Genomic DNA, 20,156 nt, shown 5'->3' with positions numbered 1-20,156 from the left:
GATGATTGCATGGGTGTGTATTGTCCTTACAGATGCTTGTAGCTTTCCTTAGGCAGCGAGAGCTGTAGGTGTCCTCCTGGACTGGGAGCTGTGTCCCGATGATCTTCTGTATGCTAGAGACGACCCGCTGAAGTGCTTTCCTATCAGCTGCTGTATAGACATGCAGTGGTGCTAGAAAGTTTGTGAACCCTGTAGAATTTTCTCTCTTTTTGCATAAATATGACCTAAAATATGATCAGATCACGTAAGTGCTAAAACTAGATAAAGAGAAACCAATTAAATAAATAACACAAAAAACTTGTTCATTTATTTATTAAAGAAAAATGATCCATTATTACACGTATTTGTTAGAAAAAGAATGTGAAGCTTTGTTTTCAGTAACTGGTGTGACCCCCTTGTACAGCAATAATTTTAACTGAACATTTCCAGTAATAGTTGATCAGTCCTACACATCATCTTAGAGGAATTTTAGGCATTACTCCTTAAAAAACTATTTGGACTCAGAGATGTTGGTGAGTTTCCAGAACATTTCTATAGGATTAAGTTCAGGATAATTTCTCTTACTGTGGACTGATGAACACTCAGATCCTCAGTAATGCTTTTGCAGCCTTTTTCAGCTTCATGCATCTCTACAATAATTCTCCTAAGGTCCTCTGAAAGTTGTTTTGATTAAAGCATGGTGCACATAAACAGATCGTTCTGGAGGATCAGAATCAGGTTTATTATCACCGGCATGTGTCATGGAATTTTTTAACTTAGCAGCAGCAGTTCAATGCAATACGTAATATAGACAAAAAAAAAGTAAATCAATTACAGTGCATGTATATTGAATAGATTAAAAATCGTGCAAAAACAGAAAAATATATTTCAAAAAATGAGTGTTCATAGGCTCAATGTTCATTTAGGAATCGGACAGCAGAGGGGAAGAAGCTGTTTCTGAATCGATGAGTGTGTTCGTTCAAGCTTCAGTACCTCCTACCTGATGATAACAGTGAGATAAGGGCATGCCCTGGGTGCTGGAGGCCCTTAATAATGGACACTGTCTTTCTGAGACACCGCTCCCTGAAGATGTCCTGGGTACTTTGTAGGCTAGTGCCCAAAATGGAGCTGACTAAATTTACAATCCTCTGCAGTAGCCACCCCCCCCAAACCATACAGTGATGCAGCCTGTCAGAATGCTCTTCCTGGTACATCTACAGAAGTTTTTGAGTATTTTTGTTGACATACCAAATCTCTTCAAACTCCTAATGAAGTATAGTTGCTGCCTTGCCTTCTTTATAGCTGCATCGATACGTTGGGACCACGTTAGGTCCTCCGAGATCTTGACACCTAGAAACTTAAAACTGCACACTCTCCACTTCTGATCCCTCTATGAGGATTGGTATGTTTTCCTTTGTCTTATTCTTCCTGAAGTCCACAGTCAGCTCTTTTGTCTTACTGACATTGAGTACAAGGTTGTTGCTGTGACACCACTCCACTAGTTGGCATATCTCACTCTTGTACGCCCTCTCGTCTCAATCTGAGATTCAGCCAAGGGTTGTATCATCAGCAAATTTATACATGGTATTTGAGCTATGCCTAGCTACACAGTCATAGGTATGGAGAGAGTAGAGCAGTGGGCTAAGCACCCACCCCTGAGGTGCACCAATGTTGATTGAGGAGGAGATATTATCACCAATCTGCACAGATTGTGGTCTTCCAGTTAGGAAGTCAAGGATCCAATTGCAGAGGGAGATATAGAGGCCCAGGTCCTATAACTTCTCAGTCAGGGTTGTGGGAATGATGGTGTTAAATGCTAAACTATAGTCGATGACCAGCATCCTGGCATAGGTGTTTGTGTTGTCCAGGTGGTCCAAAGCTGTGTGAAGAGCCATTGTTATTGCGTCTGTCGTTGACCTATTGTGGCGATAGGCAAATTGCAATGGGTCCAGGTCCTTGCTGAGGCAGGAGTTCAGTCTAGTCATGACCAACCTCTCAAAGCATTTCATCAGTGTAGATGTGAGTGCTACTGGGTGATAGTCATTAAGTCAGCTCACATTATTCTTCAAAGTTGCTGGTGAACGCAGCAGGCCAAGCAGCATCTGTAGGAAGAGTGCAGTCGACGTTTTAGGCCGAGACCCTTCGTCAGGACTAACTGAAGGAAGAGTGAGTAAGAGATTTGAAAGTTGGAGGGGGAGGGGGAGATCCAAAATGATAGGAGAAGACAGGAGGGGGAGGGATAGAGCCGAGAGCTGGACAGGTGATAGGCAAAAGGGATACGAGAGGATCATGGGACAGGAGGTCCGGGAAGAAAGACGGGGGGCGGGGGGGCGACCCAGAGGATGGGCAAGAGGTATATTCAGAGGGACAGAGGGAGAAAAAGGAGAGTGAGAGAAAGAATGTGTGCATAAAAATGAGTAACAGATGGGGTACGAGGGGGAGGTGGGGCCTTAGCGGAAGTTAGAGAAGTCGATGTTCATGCCATCAGGTTGGAGGCTAACCAGACGGAATATAAGGTGTTGTTCCTCCAACCTGAGTGTGGCTTCATCTTTACAGTAGAGGAGGCCGTGGATAGACATGTCAGAATGGGAATGGGATGTGGAATTAAAATGTGTGGCCACTGGGAGATCCTGCTTTCTCTGGCAGACAGAGCGTAGATGTTCAGCAAAGCGGTCTCCCAGTCTGCGTCGGGTCTCGCCAATATATAAAAGGCCACATCGGGAGCACCGGACGCAGTATATCACCCCAGTCGACTCACAGGTGAAGTGATGCCTCACCTGGAAGGACTGTTTGGGGCCCTGAATGGTGGTAAGGGAGGAAGTGTAAGGGCATGTGTAGCACTTGTTCCGCTTACACGGATAAGTGCCAGGAGGGAGATCAGTGGGGAGGGATGGGGGGGACGAATGGACAAGGGAGTTGTGTAGGGAGCGATCCCTGCGGAATGCAGAGGGGTGGGGAGGGAAAGATGTGCTTAGTGGTGGGATCCCATTGGAGGTGGCGGAAGTTACGGAGAATAATATGTTGGACCCGGAGGCTGGTGGGGTGGTAGGTGAGGACCAGGGGAACCCTATTCCTGGTGGGGTGGTGGGAGGATGGAGTGAGAGCAGATGTACGTGAAATGGGGGAGATGCGTTTAAGAGCAGAGTTGATAGTGGAGGAAGGGAAGCCCCTTTCTTTAAAAAAGGAGGACATCTCCCTCGTCCTAGAATGAAAAGCCTCATCCTGAGAGCAGATGTGGCGGAGACGGAGGAATTGCGAGAAGGGGATGGCGTTTTTGCAAGAGACAGGGTGAGAAGAGGAATAGTCCAGATAGCTGTGAGAGTCAGTAGGCTTATAGTAGACATCAGTGGATAAGCTGTCTCCAGAGACAGAGACAGAAAGATCGAGAAAGGGGAGGGAGGTGTCGGAAATGGACCAGGTAAACTTGAGGGCAGGGTGAAAGTTGGAGGCAAAGTTAATAAAGTCAACGAGTTCTGCATGCGTGCAGGAAGCAGCGCCAATGCAGTCGTCGATGTAGCGAAGGAAAAGTGGGGGACAGATACCAGAATAGGCACGGAACATAGATTGTTCCACAAACCCAACAAAAAGGCAGGCATAGCTAGGACCCATACGGGTGCCCATAGCTACACCTTTAGTTTGGAGGAAGTGGGCGGAGCCAAAGGAGAAATTATTAAGAGTAAGGACTAATTCCGCTAGACGGAGCAGAGTGGTGGTAGAGGGGAACTGATTAGGTCTGGAATCCAAAAAGAAGCGTAGAGCTTTGAGACCTTCCTGATGGGGGATGGAAGTATATAAAGACTGGACATCCATGGTGAAAATAAAGCGGTGGGGGCCAGGGAACTTAAAATCATCGAAAAGTTTAAGAGCGTGAGAAGTGTCACGAACATAGGTCGGAAGGGATTGAACAAGGGGTGATAAAACAGTGTTGAGGTATGCAGAAATGAGTTCGGTGGGGCAGGAGCAAGCTGAGACAATAGGTTGGCCAGGACAGGCAGGTTTGTGGATCTTGGGTAGGAGGTAGAAACGGGAAGTGCGGGGTGTGGGAACTATAAGGTTGGTAGCAGTGGATGGGAGATCCCCTGAGTGGGTAAAGTTGGTGATGGTGTGGGAGACAATGGCCTGGTGCTCCTTAGTGGGGTCACGATCGAGGGGTAAATAAGAGGAGGTATCCGCGAGTTGTCGCTGTGCCTCGGCAAGGTAGAGGTCAGTACGCCAGACTACAACAGCACCCCCCTTATCGGCGGGTTTAATAATAAGGTTAGGATTAGTGCGGAGGGAGTGGAGAGCAGAGCATTCCGAAGGAGTGAGGTTGGAATGGGGACAAGGTGCGGTGAAGTCGAGACGGTTGATGTCCCGTCGGCAGTTGGCAATAAAGAGATCCAGAGCAGGCAGAAGACCAGAGCGGGGTGTCCATGAAGAAGAGGAGGGTTGAAGACGGGAGAAGGGGTCATCGGTGGGGGTGGAAGAGTCCTTGCCGAAGAAGTAGGCTCGGAGACGGAGACGGCGGAAGAAAAGTTCCGCATCGTGGCGAACACGGAACTCGCTGAGGTGTGGGCGAAGTGGGACAAACGTGAGGCCCTTACTGAGAACAGAGCGTTCTGCCTCCGACAGTTGAAGGTCGGAGGGGATGGTAAAGACCCGGCACGGATGAGAGCTGGGATCAGAGGGGGGAGGGGAGAGGCTGGTGGTGTCAGTGGAGAGGGGAGGGTTGGGGTGAGAGGAAGATGGAGCCTCTGAGGGCCCAGGAGTTGACGGTGGGATCTGAGGAAGACGGGGCTGCGGAGTGGTGGTGGGGGAAGGGGAGACGGGAGTCACAACAGCAGCACATAAAGACCCGGCCTGGAGTTCAAGGCAGAAGTCGCAGTTGGTGGTTGCGCAATCACTACGAATGTGTCCATGGTCGTTGCTGGAGTCCGGGTTTTGAATATGCCCTGAGGTGTTGGAGTCCATGGTCGTTGCTGGAGTCCGGGTTTTGAAAATGCCCTGAGGTGTTGGAGCCTCCTCTACTGTAAACATGAAGCCACACTCAGGTTGGAGGAACAACACCTTATATTCCGTCTGGGTAACCTCCAACCTGATGGCATGAACATCGACCTCTCTAACTTCCGCTAAGGCCCCACCTCCCCCTCGTACCCCATCTGTTACTCATTTTTATGCACACATTCTTTCTCTCACTCTCCTTTTTCTCCCTCTGTCCCTCGGAATATACCTCTTGCCCATCCTCTGGGTCACCCCCCCCCCGTCTTTCTTCCCGGACCTCCTGTCCCATGATCCTCTCGTATCCCCTTTTGCCTATCACCTGTCCAGCTCTCGGCTCTATCCCTCCCCCTCCTGTCTTCTCCTATCATTTTGGATTTCCCCCTCCCCCTCCCCCTCCAACTTTCAAATCCCTTACTCACTCTTCCTTCAGTTAGTCCTGACGAAGGGTCTCGGCCTGAAACGTCGACTGCACCTCTTCCTACAGATGCTGCTTGGCCTGCTGCGTTCACCAGCAACTTTGATGTATGTTGCTTGAATTTCCAGCATCTGCAGAATTCCTGTTGTTCACATTATTCTTCTTGGGCACTGGTATAATTGTTGCCTTTTTGAAGCAAGTGGGAACTTTCACCCATAGCAGTGAGGGGTTGAAAGTGTCCTTGAATGCTTCTGCCAGTTGGTTGGCACAAGTTTTCAGAGCCTTGCCAAGTACTCCATCGGGACCTCCTGCCTTCACCTTCTTTAAAGACAGCCTAACATCGGCCTCTGAGACAGAGATCACAAGGTCACTGGGTGCAGTAGGGATCTCCACAGCTGTAGTTATATTTTCCCTTTCAAAGCGGGCATAGAAGGTGTTGAGTTCATCTGGCAGTGAAGCATTGCTACCATTCATGCTTCTGAATGAATGACTGGCTCTGCTAGTAGTCGGGCTTTGTGTGTCTTTTTTATATAAGGTTGGGCAGCTCTACAACCCACACCTCCAGTCTCATCTCATTGATTGGAACACCTGACTCCAAATAGCTTTTGTAGAAGGCATTAACCCAGAGGTTCATAGTCTTTTTGCAACATTTACATGTAATATTGGATAATTTTTCTCAATAAATAAATGAAGAAGTATAATGTTTACTATGATATTTATTGGGTTCTCTATCTAGTTTCAGGACTTACTGTGAAGATCTGATCACATTTTAGGTCATATTTATGAATAAATAAAGAAAATTTAACAGGGTTCACAAACTTTCTAGCACCACTGTATACACATCCAGTATATATAATTCAGTAAATATTCTCTCCCCCCCCCCCCCATGATTGCATTTTATTGCTGATGTTAAAAGAAAATCACTGGTTATGCTTGGAACCTTGCATTATCTTACTGGTTAATAGTGTGAATGCAGACATTTAGAGGCTAATTTTCTGTAAATGCCTTTAAATTAATCTGTGAGGCCTAAATTCAAAGAAGGGAGAAGGAAATGACCAAAGGTCCTGATTGTCATGTACATTAAGAACATAAGAAATAGGAGCAGGAGTCGGCCATCTGGCCCGTTGAGCCTGCTCCACCATTCAATAAGATCATGGCTGATCTGGTCATGGACTCATCTTCATCTACCTGCCTTTTCTCCATAACCCTTAAATCCCCTACTATGGAAAAATCTATCCAACCTTGTCTTAAATATAGTTACTGAGGTAGCCTACACTGCTTCATCGGGCAGAGAATTCCACAGATTCACCACTCTCTGGGAAAAGGAGTTTCTCCTTGTCTCCATCTTAAATCAGTCTCACCTACCAGTGGAAGCAACTTTCCTGCCTCTATCTTATCTATCCCTTTCATAATTTTATATGTTGCTATAAGATCTCCTCTCGTTCTTCTGAATTCCAGTGAGTACAGTCCCAAGTGACTCAATCTCTCCTCATAGTCTAACCTCCCTCGTCTGTGGAATCAACCTGGTGAACGTCCTCTGCACTGCCTCCAAAGCCAGTATATCCTTCCTCAAGTAAGGAGACCAGAATTGCACGCAGTACTCCAGGTGTAGCCTGTACAATTGTAGTCTCACCAATACCCTGTACAGATGCAGTATCACCTCCCTGCTCTTAAATTCAGTCCCTCTACCAATGAAGGCCAACATTCCATTTGCCTTCCTGCTGCACCTGCAAAACAATCTTTTGCGATTCATGCACAACTACTCCCAAGTCCCTCTGCACAGCAGCAGGCTGCATTTTTTTACAATTTAAATAATAATCTGCTCTTCCATTTCTCCTTCCAAAATGGATGCCCGCACATTTACCAACATTGTACTCCATCTGCCTCTCACTTAACCTATCCTATAATCTCTCAGCAGACTCTCCGTATCTTCTGCATAATTTGCTTTTCCACTTAATTTAGTATCATCAGCAAACTTAGATACATTACACCCGACCCCTCCTTCCAGTTCGCCAAGGTATATTGTGAACAGTTGTGGGCCCAGCACCGACTCCTGCGACACACTGCTCTCCACTAATTGCCAACCAGAGTAACACCCACGTATCCCAACTCTGTTTTCTATTAGTTAACCAGTCCTCTATCCATGCTAATACATCACCCCCAACTCTATGCATCCTTATCTTATGGATAAGTCATTACATAAATAGGGCAAAAGCAATGTTTTTTGGTGACCAAAGACCTCGTAAGAACAAAATGGCGTAATTGTGTGATCAACACAGAAGCCTACAGCACCTTCAACTCGGTCAGTTCTGACCTCAGGGTAGTGTCAATGCAAGTGAGACTGAGCCTGTGGCAACCCAAAGCCACAGGTCCCAAGGAGAAGGTAGACTGGAAGGCATTCTCCTCACAACCTATTCTTCAAGCCCAGCACACAGTGGAGGTGAGAAATGGCTTCGGCCCACTGGAAAGTGGGGAGGAGGAGACTGCCACCAACCACTATCAACGGCTCATAGACGCACACACAGATGTAACATAGAGTTTGCCTACTGTGAAGCGAATCAAGAAGAGCCGGATCTCGAAACATCCTGACGTCGTCGCAGCAAGAAGTGTGGTCAATGCTCGTCATGCCGAACTTAGAAGGAACGAAACAGAAGAGCTAAAAAACAAGTTCAATACAACAAAGAAGAATCTCTTTGCCACCTACGACCGACTGAAGGAAGAGGAACTAGCTCAGAGGATTAGAGAGGTAGAGGCTGCTAATGAAGACATGCAGCATGGAGAAGCATGGCGCCTAGTCAATGAGATCAGTAGACAGAAGAGGTCCCCATCAGGTCAAATAAGTGGTAAAACAGCAGAGGACCATGTCCAGACATGGTTTACCCACTTTAAGAAACTGCTGGGAGCCCCTCCAACGATCACAGAAGAAGATGAGGACATACCCATGATACTAACACAAGTCGACATTGATGACGGCCCATTCACCATTGAGGAACTGAAGAAGGCCAAATATGCACTCAAACAGGGCAGGAGTGCTGGACCAGATGGGATATCACCAGATGTCCTGAAGCACTGCGACCTGGACGACATCTTGCTGGTCATATGTAATGTGGAACTGATGAAAGGCGACAAGCCAGAACAGTGGTCACTCTCAAACATTATCCCAGCCCCCAAGTCTGGATCCCTCACGAAGACAGATAACTACCGCGGTATCAGCTTGACCTGCATCATAGCAAAGCTATACAATCGGATGATCTTGAACAGGATTCGCACCACCATTGACCCTAAGCTAAGATTCAGTCAGAATGGTTTTCGGCAGAAGCGTACAACAGTAATGCAAATAATTGCTCTCCGTAGAATCATCAAGGAAGTTAAGAAGAACAACCTACCAGCCGTGCTTGCTTACATTGATTTTCGCAAAGCTTTTGGCTCCATTCACCAAGGTAAAATGTTGAAGATCCTGAAAGCTTATAGAGTGCCAGACCATCTACTGAGAGCAATAGAATCCAGCTGTAGCAAAACCATGGTGAAAGTTGTATCACCAGACGGAGAATCAGCAGTGTTCGAACTCCGAGCTGGTGTGCTGCACCCTACACTCTGCACTCTGGCACCCTACATCTTTATAATCGCCCTTGGGTACGCTCTGCGTCAAGCTACCAAAGATCATGGCAAGCTTGGTTTTACCATAAAACCAGGACGAACCAAAAGGGTCAGACCAGTTACGCTCACAGATCTGGATTTTGCAGATGACATAGTCCTGCTCTCTGACCAGATGGAGGAAGCACAGCAGCTACTGACTAAAGTGGAAATTGAGTGCAATAAAGTTGGACTTCACCTAAACGCTAAAAAGACAGAGTACATGGCGTTTAACTGCGACGAAGGTACTCTCAAAACCGTAAAGAATGATACCATTAAGAAGGTCTTTGACTACAAGTACTTTGGGTCAAGAATGATGAGATTGGAGAAGGACATAAAGATACGGAAGGTGCTGGCTTGGAGGGCTATGAACAACATGAAGGAAATCTGGAAGTTGAGCTTAACCAGAGGGCTTAAAAAGAGGATTTTCATAGCAGTCATAGAGTCCATTCTCATGTACGGATGCGAGACGTGGACACTCACTAAGACTATGCGAAAATCTCTAGATGGTTGCTATACACAAATGCTCCGGATGGCTCTTGACGTGAGTTGGCAACAGCACATGACGAACGTTGAGCTCTATAATAACCTACTGATGCTCACCACTGAAATCGAGGTGAGAAGACTGCAACTAGCAGAGCACTCTCTACGCCACCCTGAGCTACCTGCCAGCCTAGTCATCATATGGGAGCCCAAGCATGGGAGGATGAACCCTGGGCGCCCTCCCAAGACTATGGTCAACACGCCCCTAGAAGACAGTGGCGCAGCTAATGTAGGTGAACTGAACACACTGATGTGGGAGAGGGAGAAGTGGAGAGTCCGTCATCGTGCCCAGCGCCAGCCCCCTAGGCATGAGTTGACGTAGTAGCAAAGATCTCAAGGACTTTCACAGGAGCTTGCCTATGCTTGTGTTTGGAGGCTCTACACTCCAGGTCATCATTTACTTGTTTACTGAAGTATATGAGAGAATGAGCTTTACACTTTAGATCTGCAGTACAATGTTTCTTTTTTAAGGCATTGCCTTTTGAAGTGTCCTGGATGCTGGGGAGGCTAGTGTCCATGACGGAACTGATGGAGTTTACAACTTTCTGCAGCTTTTTCTGATCCTGTGCAGTGGCCTCTGCATACCAGACAGTGATGCAACCAGTTAGAATGCTCTCCACAGAAATTTGTGAGTGCCTTTGGTGACGTACCATTCTCAAACTGCCTTCTTTAAAATTACATCAATATGTGGTCCCCGGGATGGATCCTCAGAGATGTTGACATCCATTAGCTGGAAGCCGCTCACTCTTTCCACTGCTTGTCCTTCAATGAGGACTAATGTGTGTTCCTCAACTTCCCCTTCCTGAAGTCCACAATCAATTCCTTGGTCTTACTGATGTTACTGACCTATCTTGCTCCTAAATGTCTCCTCATCACTATCTGAAATTCTGCCAACAATAATTGTGTTGTTGGCTGATCTATAGATGATGTTTGAGCTGTGCCTAGCTACACAATCATGGGGGTAGAGAGAGTAGAGTAGTGGGCTAAGCACACATCCTTGAGGTGTGCCAGTGTTGATTGTTATTGAGGAAGAGATGCCATTTCCAATGCACACAGACTGGTCTCCTGGTGAGGAAGTCAAGGATCTTGTAGCAGAGGAACATGCAGAGAAGATATGCTTGTGCTGAATGCTGAACTGTGGTCAATAAACAGTAGTCTGATGTAGTTATTATTAATGTCCAGGTGATCCAAGGCTGTATGGAGTGTCAGTGTGATTTTATCTGCTGTAGACCTATTGTAATAGGCAAATTGCAGTGGGCTCAGATCCTTGCTTCGGCAGGAATTCATTCTAGTCATGACCATTCTTTGAAAGCACTTCATCACAGTAGATGTGAGTGACACTGGGAGATAGACTTTGAGGCAGCTCACCCTACTCTTGTGCAGTGGTATGATTATTGCCCTTTTGAAGCAGGTAGGAACCTCCGACTAGCAGTGAGAGATTGACAATGTCTTTTGACACTACTGCCAATTGGTTGGCAAGGGTTTTCAGGGCCCTTTGGGGCCTGATGCCTTGCAAGGGTTAACTCTCCTACAAGATGTTCTAACATCTGCCTCTGAGACAGAGATCACAGGGTCATCAGATACTGCACAGATTTGCAAAAGTGTAGTTTTATTCTCTCCCTCAAAGCATGCATAAAAGGTGTTGAGCTCATCTGGGAGAGAAGCATCACAGTCGTACATGATGTTAAGTTTTGTTTTCTGTGATGATTGGAATTCTGTTTGGAATTGTATTTGCACCCTTAAAATAGCCTTCTGAGGGTCATTCCTGGATTTTTTGTATAGTTCTGGATTACCAATATTGAGTGCCACAGATCTAGTCCTCTGCAGACTATGAATCTCCTGGTTCATCCACGGCTTTTGGTTTGGGTATGTCTGGTATGTTCTTGAAGGCACACACTCATCCACAGAGATCTTGATGAAGTCGGTGACAACTGTGGAGCATATCCCTGAATATTGTCCTGTCCACTGACTCAAAACAGTCTTATAAGCACTCCTCCGCCTCCCTTGTTCATACCTTCTTGGTCCTCACCATTGGTGCTGCAGTGGATTGGGAGAGATCATCTGTTAGAGCAGGGGTCTCCAACCTTTTTTGCGCCGCGGACTGGTTTAATATTGACAATATTCTTGTGGACCGGCCGACGGGGCGGGTGGTGTTCAAGTTCAACAGTGCATGACAGGGAATGAGGAAAGGTACAGCTGACTCATATCGTTTCATATCGCCAAATCATATCATTTCTTCGCGGCCCGGTAGCACATGCTTTGCGGCCTGGTGGTTGGGGACCACTGTGTTAGAGCATGAGAGGTCCTTCAAGAGTCTGATAACAGTGGAATAGAAGCTGTGCTTGAGTCTGCTGTTTGTGTTTTCTCCCTGGGAGAAAGGAGCAAAGAGAATGACAAGTGTAAGAAGACCCATTGATTATGCCACATCTTTCCCTATGGCAGCAGTAAAAGCCAATGTAAGATGGGTTGATTTGTATGATGGACAGGTCTGCATGTGCAACTCTCTGCAATTTCTTGTGACTTTGTGCAGAGCAGTTGCCATATCAAGCAGTGATGCTTTCCATGATGCATCTGTAAAAATAGGTAAGAGTCATTTGGGACATGACAAATTTCCTCAGCCTTTTGAGGAAATAGAGGATCACAGAGACATGGCTCCAGGGTGACCAAGGATGGGAGCTCAACATCCAGGGATATTCAATATTCAGGAGGGATAGACAGGAAAGAAAAGGAGGTGGGGTAGCGTTGCTGGTTAGAGAGGAGATTAACGCAATAGAAAGGAAAGACATTATCCTGGAGAATGTGGAATCAATATGGGTAGAGCTGCATAACACTAAGGGGCAGAAAACGCTGGTGGAAGTTGTGTACAGGCCACCTAACAGTAGTATTGAGGTTGGGGATGGCATTAAACAGGAAATGAGAAATGCGTGCAATAAAGGAACAGCAGTTATAATGGGTGACTTCAATCTACATATAAATTGGGTGAACCAAATTGGTAAGGGTGCTGAGGAAGAGGATTTCTTGGAATGTATGTGGGATGGTTTCCTGAACCAACAGGTCGAGGAACCAACGAGCTAGACAGGGTATTGAGCAGTGAGGAAGGATTAGTTAGCAATGTTGTCGTGTGAGGCCCCTTGGATAAGAGTGACCATAATATGGTGGAATTCTTCATTAAGATGGAGAGTGACATAGTTAATTCAGAAACATAGTTAATTCTGAACTTAAAGAAGGGTAACTTTGAAGGTATGAGACGTGAATTAGCTAAGATAGACTGGCAAATGATACTTAAAGGGTTGACGGTGGATTTGCAATGGCAAGCATTTAAAGATCGCATGGATGAACTACAACAGTTGTTCATCCCAGTTTGGCAAAAGAAATAAACCAGGGAAGGTAGTGTACCCGTGGCTGACAAGGGAAATTAGGGATAGTATCAATTCCAAAGAAGAAACATACAAATTAGCCAGAAAAAGCGGCACACCTGAGGACTGGGAGAAATTCAGAGTCCAGCAGAGGAGGACAAAGGGCTTAATTAGGAAAGGGAAAAAAGATTATGAGAGAAAGCTGGCAGGGAACATAAAAACTGACTGTAAAAGTTTTTATAGATATGTGAAAAGAAAAAGATTGGTTAAGACAAATGTAGGTGCCTTACAGTCAGAAACAGGTGAATTGATCATGGGGAACAAGGACATGGCAGAACAATTGAATAACTACTTTGGTTCTGTCTTCACTAAGGAGGACATAAATAATCTTCCGGAAATAGTAGGGGACAGAGGGTCCAGTGAGATGGAGGAACTGAGCGAAATACATGTTAGTAGGGAAGTGGTGTTAGGTAAATTGAAGGGATTAAAGGCAGATAAATCCCCAGGGCCAGATGGTCTGCATCCCAGAGTGCTTAAGGAAGGAGCCCAAGAAATAGTGGATGCATTAGTGATAATTTTTAAAAACTCTTCAGATCCTGGATTAGTTCCTGAGGATTGGAGGGTGGCTAATGTAACCCCGCTTTTTAAAAAAGGAGGGAGAGAGAAACCGGGGAATTATAGACAGGTTAGCCTGGCATCGGTGGTGGGGAAAATGCTAGAGTCAGTTATCGAAGATGTTATAACAGCACATTTGGAAAGTGGTGAAATCATCGGACAAAGTCAGCATGGATTTGTGAAAGGAAGATCATGTCTGACGAATCTCATAGGATTTTTTGAGGATGTAACTAGTAGAGTGGATAGGAGAAAACCAGTGGATGTGGTCTATTTGGATTTTCAAAAGGCTTTTGACAAGGTCCCACACAGGAGATTAGTGTGCAAACTTAAAGCACACGGTATTGGGGGTATGATATTGATGTGGATGGAGAATTGGTTGGCAGACGGGAAGCAAAGAGTGGGAATAAATGGGACCTTTTCAGAATGGCAGGCAGTGACTAGTGGGGTACCGCAAGGCTCAGTGCTGGGACCCCAGTTGTTTACAATATATATTAATGACTTAGATGAGGGAATTAAATGCAGCATCTCCAAGTTTGCGGATGACAAGAAGCTGGGCGGCAGTGTTAGCTGTGAGGAGAATGCTAAGAGGATGCAGAGTGAATTGGATAGCTTAGGTGAGTGGGCAAATTCATGGCAGATGCAATTTAATGTGGATAAATGTGAGGTTATCCACTTTGGTGGCAAGAACAGGAAAACAGATTATTTTCTGAATGGTGGCTGATTAGGAAAAGGGGAGGTGCAATGAGACCTGGGTGTCATTGTACACCAGTCATTGAAAGTGGGCATGCAGGTACAGCAGGCGGTGAAAAAGGTGAATGGTATGTTGGCATTCATAGCAAGAGGATTTGAGTACAGGAGCAGGGAGGTCCTACTGCAGTTGTACAAGGCCTTGGTGAGACTACACCTGGAGTATTGTGTGCAGTTTTGGTCCCCTAATCTGAGGAAAGACATTCTTGCCATAGAGGGAGTACAAAGAAGGTTCACCAGATTGATTCCTGGGACGGCAGGACTTTCATATGAAGAAAGACTGGATCGACTAGGCTTATACTCTCTGGAATTTAGAAGATTGAGGGGGGATCTTATTGAGACATATAAAATTCTAAAGGGATTGGACAGGCTTGATGCAGGAAGATTGTTCCCGATGTTGGGGAAGTCCAGAATGAGGGGTCACAGTTTAAGGATAAAGGGGAAGCCTTTTAGGACTGAGATGAGGAAAAACTTCTCCACACAGGGAGTGGTGAATCTGTGGAATTCTCTGCCACAGGAAACAGTTGAGGCCAGTTCATTGGCTATATTTAAGAGGAAGTTAGATATGGCCCTTGTGGCTAAAGGGATCAGGGGGTATGGAGAGGAAGCAGGTACAGGGTTCTGAGTTGGATGATCAGCCATGATCATACTGAATGGCGGTGCAGGCTCGAAGGGCTGAATGGCCTACTCTTGTACCTATTTTCTATGTTTCTATGCACTTTTTTGGCCACAGTATCATGTGAAATACTACAGCAGGGAGTAGTTTGGGCCAATTGTTTCGATCTCCTTAAAGATAGATTACACTTTGTGGCTACTTTAAAAGTGCACCTGTACACCTGCTCATTGATGCAACTCTTTAATCAGCCAGTCATGTGGCAGCAACACAATGAATAAAAACATGCATTCAATTGTTGTTCAGACTGAACATCAGAATTTTGGAAGAAATGTGATAAGACCATAAGACATAGGAGTAGAATTGGGCCATTTGGCCTTCAAGTCTGCTCCACCATTTCATCATGGCTGATTTATTATTCCTCTCAACCCAATTCTTCTGCACTTTCCTCGTAATCTTTGCCACCATGGCTAATCAAGAAACTATCAATATTTGCTTTAGGTACGGTGGCATGCAAAAGTTTGGGCACCCCTGGTCAAAATTTCTGTTACTGTGAATAGCTAAGCGAGTAAAAGATTAACTGATTTAACAAAAGGCAGAAAGTTAAAGATGACACATTTCTTTAATATTTTAAGCAAGAAAACTTTTTAATTTCCATCTTTTACAGTTTCAAAATAACAAAAAAGTAAAAGGTCCGAAGCAAAAGTTTGGGCACCCTGCATGGCAGTACTTAGGCTACGTCTACACTACGCCGGATAATTTTGAAAACGCCGGTTTCGAGTGAAAACGACAGGCGTCCACACTAAGCGTTTTTCAAAATACCTCCATCCACATTAGGCGGATATTTGGGCGAATCTTCTCCTACTGGGCATGCGCAGGACACACGGAAAAGAAGTGAAGAGGAAACTGTATACTTGGTGCGCGTTTGTCCAGTTACAGAGTAGAAAAAGCTTCAAAGGAATTGCTCTTGGCTCTTGTGCAGGACTTAAAACTTAAAAAAACAAATACTGGAGCGTATGGAGGCAACCGACAGGGAGTTCACGGACACTATGACACAGCTGACGATGAACATTGAAAAACTGACTAACTCTGTTGCATTAATAAAACACCTTGTTAAATGTATAAAACATGTCTGCATCAGTGTTATCTTGTATTTCTATACAATGTTACATTAGGCTGTTACACATCTATTGTCAGAGAAGTACTTGCATAAATAGGTAAACCACCTTCATACAAGCAAGGGCAGAAAACGGGGCAAAGTGAGTATACTTATTTATTCAGTAAGCTATAGGCCAAAGTATTTGGTGAGTACATTTCTAACTCTTCTGGCTTCAGTCTTGTTGCCATCTGTTCTAAAATTGTTAGGTTATGTGGGGGGTTGCATTCAAGAAAACAATGAAATGCCACGCTGCGGCTATCTGTTCTGGCAAATCATGACAGTGTTTTTAAATAGTCAAAAAAGCTCACTTTACAATTTAACTCTCACGCTGTTCACACCGACTGCGCGATATAACAGCCGTATGGCAGTGCTTGCGCAGTACCAAGCAGAAGCAGAAAAAGCCTTGTTGTTGTGGTGTTGTCATGACAGCATTTTTAAATCTCTCTGGTTACCCCATACACACTACAACGGATATTAGGCGTTTCCAGATTTATTCACTCTGGATATCATTTCTGAAAATCTTCGTTTTCGGGGGATGAAAACGCCGTTTCAGTGTGGACAGAAGGTCAAAACGAAGAGAAAAGGCTTTGTTTTCAAAATTATCCGGCATAGTGTGGACGTACCCTTAGTAACACCCCCTTTGGCAAGTATCACAGCTTGTAAGCGCTTTTTGTAGCCAGCTAAGAGTCTTTTAATTCTTGTTTGGGGGATTTTCGCCCATTCTTCCTTGCAAAAGGTTTCTAGTTCTGAGAGATTCTTGGGCCGTCTTGCATGCATTGCTGTTTTTAGGTCTATCCACAGATTCTCGATGATGATTAGGTCAGGGGACTGTGAGGGCCATGGCAAAACCTTCAGCTTGCGCCTCCTGAGGTAGTCCATTTTGAGGTGTGTTTAAGTTCATTATCCTGTTGTAGAAGCCATCCTCTTTTCATCTTCGGCTTTTTTACAAACGGTGTGATGTTTGCTTCCAAACTTTGCCGGTATTTAATTGAATTCATTCTTTCCTCTACCAGTAAATGTCCCCCGTGCCACTGGCTGCAACACAAGCCCAAAGCGTGATCGATCCACCCTCGTGCTTAACAGTTGGAGAGGGGTTCTTTTCATGAAATTCTGCAACCATTTGTCCTCCAAACATACCTTTGCTCATTGCGGCCAAGAAGTTCAATTCAAAAGGTTCAGAGGAACATCTAAACAAGCCTGATGCATTTTGGAAACAAGTCCCGTGGACTGATGAAGTTAAAATGGAACTTCTTGGCCACAATGAGCCAAAAAATCCACTACGTGTGTAGTGGATACTGAGTAGTTAGTTGGGGCAGACGCTTATTTGTGACAACTCTTAAGGAACAAAAACTAATTGACAAAATTACTGGGATTCCCTTTGTTTATTTAGGACACTCTGCCAGTGGTCCCCAACCACCGGGCCGCAGAGCATGTGCTACCGGGCCGTGACAGAACGATACGAGTCAGCTGCACCTTTCCTCATTCCCTGTCACGCAGTGTTGAACCTGAACATAGGGTTGCCAACTGTGATGTATTTGCCGGGGCATCCCATACATTGGGCTAAATTGGTTTGTCCCATACGGGATCGCCCTTGTCCCGTATTTCCCCCGCTAAGGTAGAGCGTTCCTATGAGATCTTTCGTGCCAAAATGGCGTAAAGTGAAGAAGCAATTACCATTAATTTATATGAGAAATTTTTTTCAGCGTTCCCAGACCCAAAAAATAACCTACCAAATCATACCAAATAACTGATAAAACCGAAAATAACAGTAAAAGCAGGAATGATATGATAAATACACAGCCTATATAAAGTAGAAATAATGTATGTACAGCATAGTTGGGAAGATGAAGGCAAAACCGATTTGTGGAAAAAAATCGGCACGTTTGCGCATGCGCACGTCACGCATGCGCAAGGCTTCATGGTCACTTTAGTCTTTCCTGGGGTAAAGGGTCCTGGGATTTGACTGCTACTTTTGTCCCTTATTTGGGAGTGAGAAAGTTGGCAACCTCTTACTGTAAAATACATGTTGAGGTGAGTTTAACCCTACTTGAACACCTCCCCCCCCCCCAAGGTCGGCGGTCCGCAAGAATATTGTCAATATTAAGCTGCTCCGTGGTGCAAAAAAGGTTGGGGACCCCTGCACTATGCCAATTAACTGGGACAGGAGACTGTTGGCGAACAGTTTCCAACTAGCATCAGTGGAGTTCACTTGTGTGGCCTTTAGACACTACACCGTGCTTAGAGCGAATAATTTTTAAATAGCGGCCGTCACATGTGTTTGCATTCAAAAACAGAGATTTTTGTCACTGATATTTGGTAAGAAATAAGCAGTAAAACAATTCAGAATTGTTTTGCTCACTGTGGTTTGAAGCATTCAGGTTTGGAGATGCCAGAAACCGCCGGGAGTGAAAATGAAACAACTTCACAACTTCAATAAGTTTGGAACTACAAAGAATTTGAAGGTATAGACAATTATTTTGATGTATACATACATCTGTATAAATACACATACATACATACATACATACATATATATTCACATGCACGCACGCACACAGAGTTAATTCTGGTTAATTGGGAGATCGTGGGACCAGAACATTTTGGCCCAATTAAGCCACTGGCCCCTTAAGGCGAAGTTTCATAGGTATATAAATAGATACTTCATTGATCCCAAGGGAATACAGTATTGCAGTGATATTAAAAATGCACAAATATTAGAAGAGAAATAAGAAAGAATAAAAATTAAGTTAAACTCAACAGCCTAACAGGAGGGGGTCATTAATTTCCTGGCTATAGGTTGACTCATTATAGAGCCTAATGGCTGAGGGTAAGAATGGAATTATATCGTGCTCTTTGGAGCAGTGCCTTTGTCTTTGTCTATTACTAAAAGTGCTCCTCTGTTCAGCCAAGGTGGCATTCAGAGGGTGAGAAGCATTGTCCAGAATTGCCAGGATTTTCTGTAGGGTCCTTTGTTCTACCACAGTCTCCAGTGTGTCTGGTTTGACTCCTATAACAGAGCCAGCCTTTCTAATCAGTTTATTGAGCCTTTTGGCATCACCTGTGTTGATGCCATTACCCCAGCATACCACTGCATAGAAGATTGTACTGGCAACAACAGACTGGTAGAACATGTGAAGGAGAGGCCTGCATACTCCGAAGGACCTCAGTCTCCTCAGGAAGTAGAGGTGACTCTGCTCCTTGTACACAGCCTTTGTTGTTGCTCCACTCAAGTCTGTCATCCAGTTGCACCCCCAGGTACTTGTAGGTTCTCACCACATCCACGTCTTCACTATCAATAGTAACAGGGAGCAGAGCAGGTTTAGTCTTCCCGAAGTCCATCACGATCTCCTTTGTCTTACTGATGTTGAGCTGCGGATGATTCAGATGTGTATATATATTCTTTCCACAAGTATAGATCATAGGATCAGGTCAATCATATGCTAAATATTTTTGATCCAGTTGGGATTTAGTTTTAGTTCTCTGAATGGAATTTATAAGGCACTTGATATTTAATGATTTCAGTGATGCTGATGGAATGCATGTAACAAACTGTAGTCTCAATGCTTCTGCAGCTTCCAGCATTGATATAGCAATCACCTTGCTTCTATTTTCATCTGGAGAAAATGACTGGTAAATCAAAGAAAAAGTGGGGGAGTGCTGGTGAAATTTGATGCCTTGACTAAATTCTGAAATGCCAGAGAAAATCAGCATTAAACTACTTGATTGTTCTTTATTTGTAAAAAGTCTACCAAATCAGAGCCTTGTGCTGTTCTCTATTCTTTACTCACTTGGCTTGCTGCTGGGTCAGAACCAATTGATTTATTTTTGGAGTGAATAGGTGAAGTCACTCTAGTGACTCTTATCTAGAGTCAGATTTCAGATTCAGATTTATTTATTACATGTACATCAAGACATACAGTGAAATACATTGTGTTAACAACCAGCACTGCTGGGAACAGCCCACCTATGTTGCCACACATTCTGTTGCCAACATAGCATGTGCATCATGCTCAACTGAATGTAGAACATAACGAGTGACAAAATGAGCCTTTCTCCTCCCTCTCACCCACTCATCCACGTACACAATCCTCTAACCACTGGATAGCTCGTATTCAG

At 44.9% G+C, this 20,156-nt stretch overlaps 1 protein-coding gene across 1 annotated transcript in view; it reads left to right on the top strand.

The window, feature by feature from the left end:
- The window catches only part of pdhx (pyruvate dehydrogenase complex component X), a 257,338-nt gene that overhangs the window by 10,343 nt on the left and 226,839 nt on the right, over positions 1–20,156 (top strand). The gene's annotated exons all lie outside the window — the stretch shown is intronic.

Source organism: Mobula hypostoma, chromosome 11, assembly GCF_963921235.1.
Source record: "Mobula hypostoma chromosome 11, sMobHyp1.1, whole genome shotgun sequence".
NCBI lineage: Eukaryota > Metazoa > Chordata > Chondrichthyes > Myliobatiformes > Myliobatidae > Mobula > Mobula hypostoma.
Note: the sequence above shows the minus strand (reverse complement) of the source record. Positions and strands in the feature narration are given on the sequence as shown.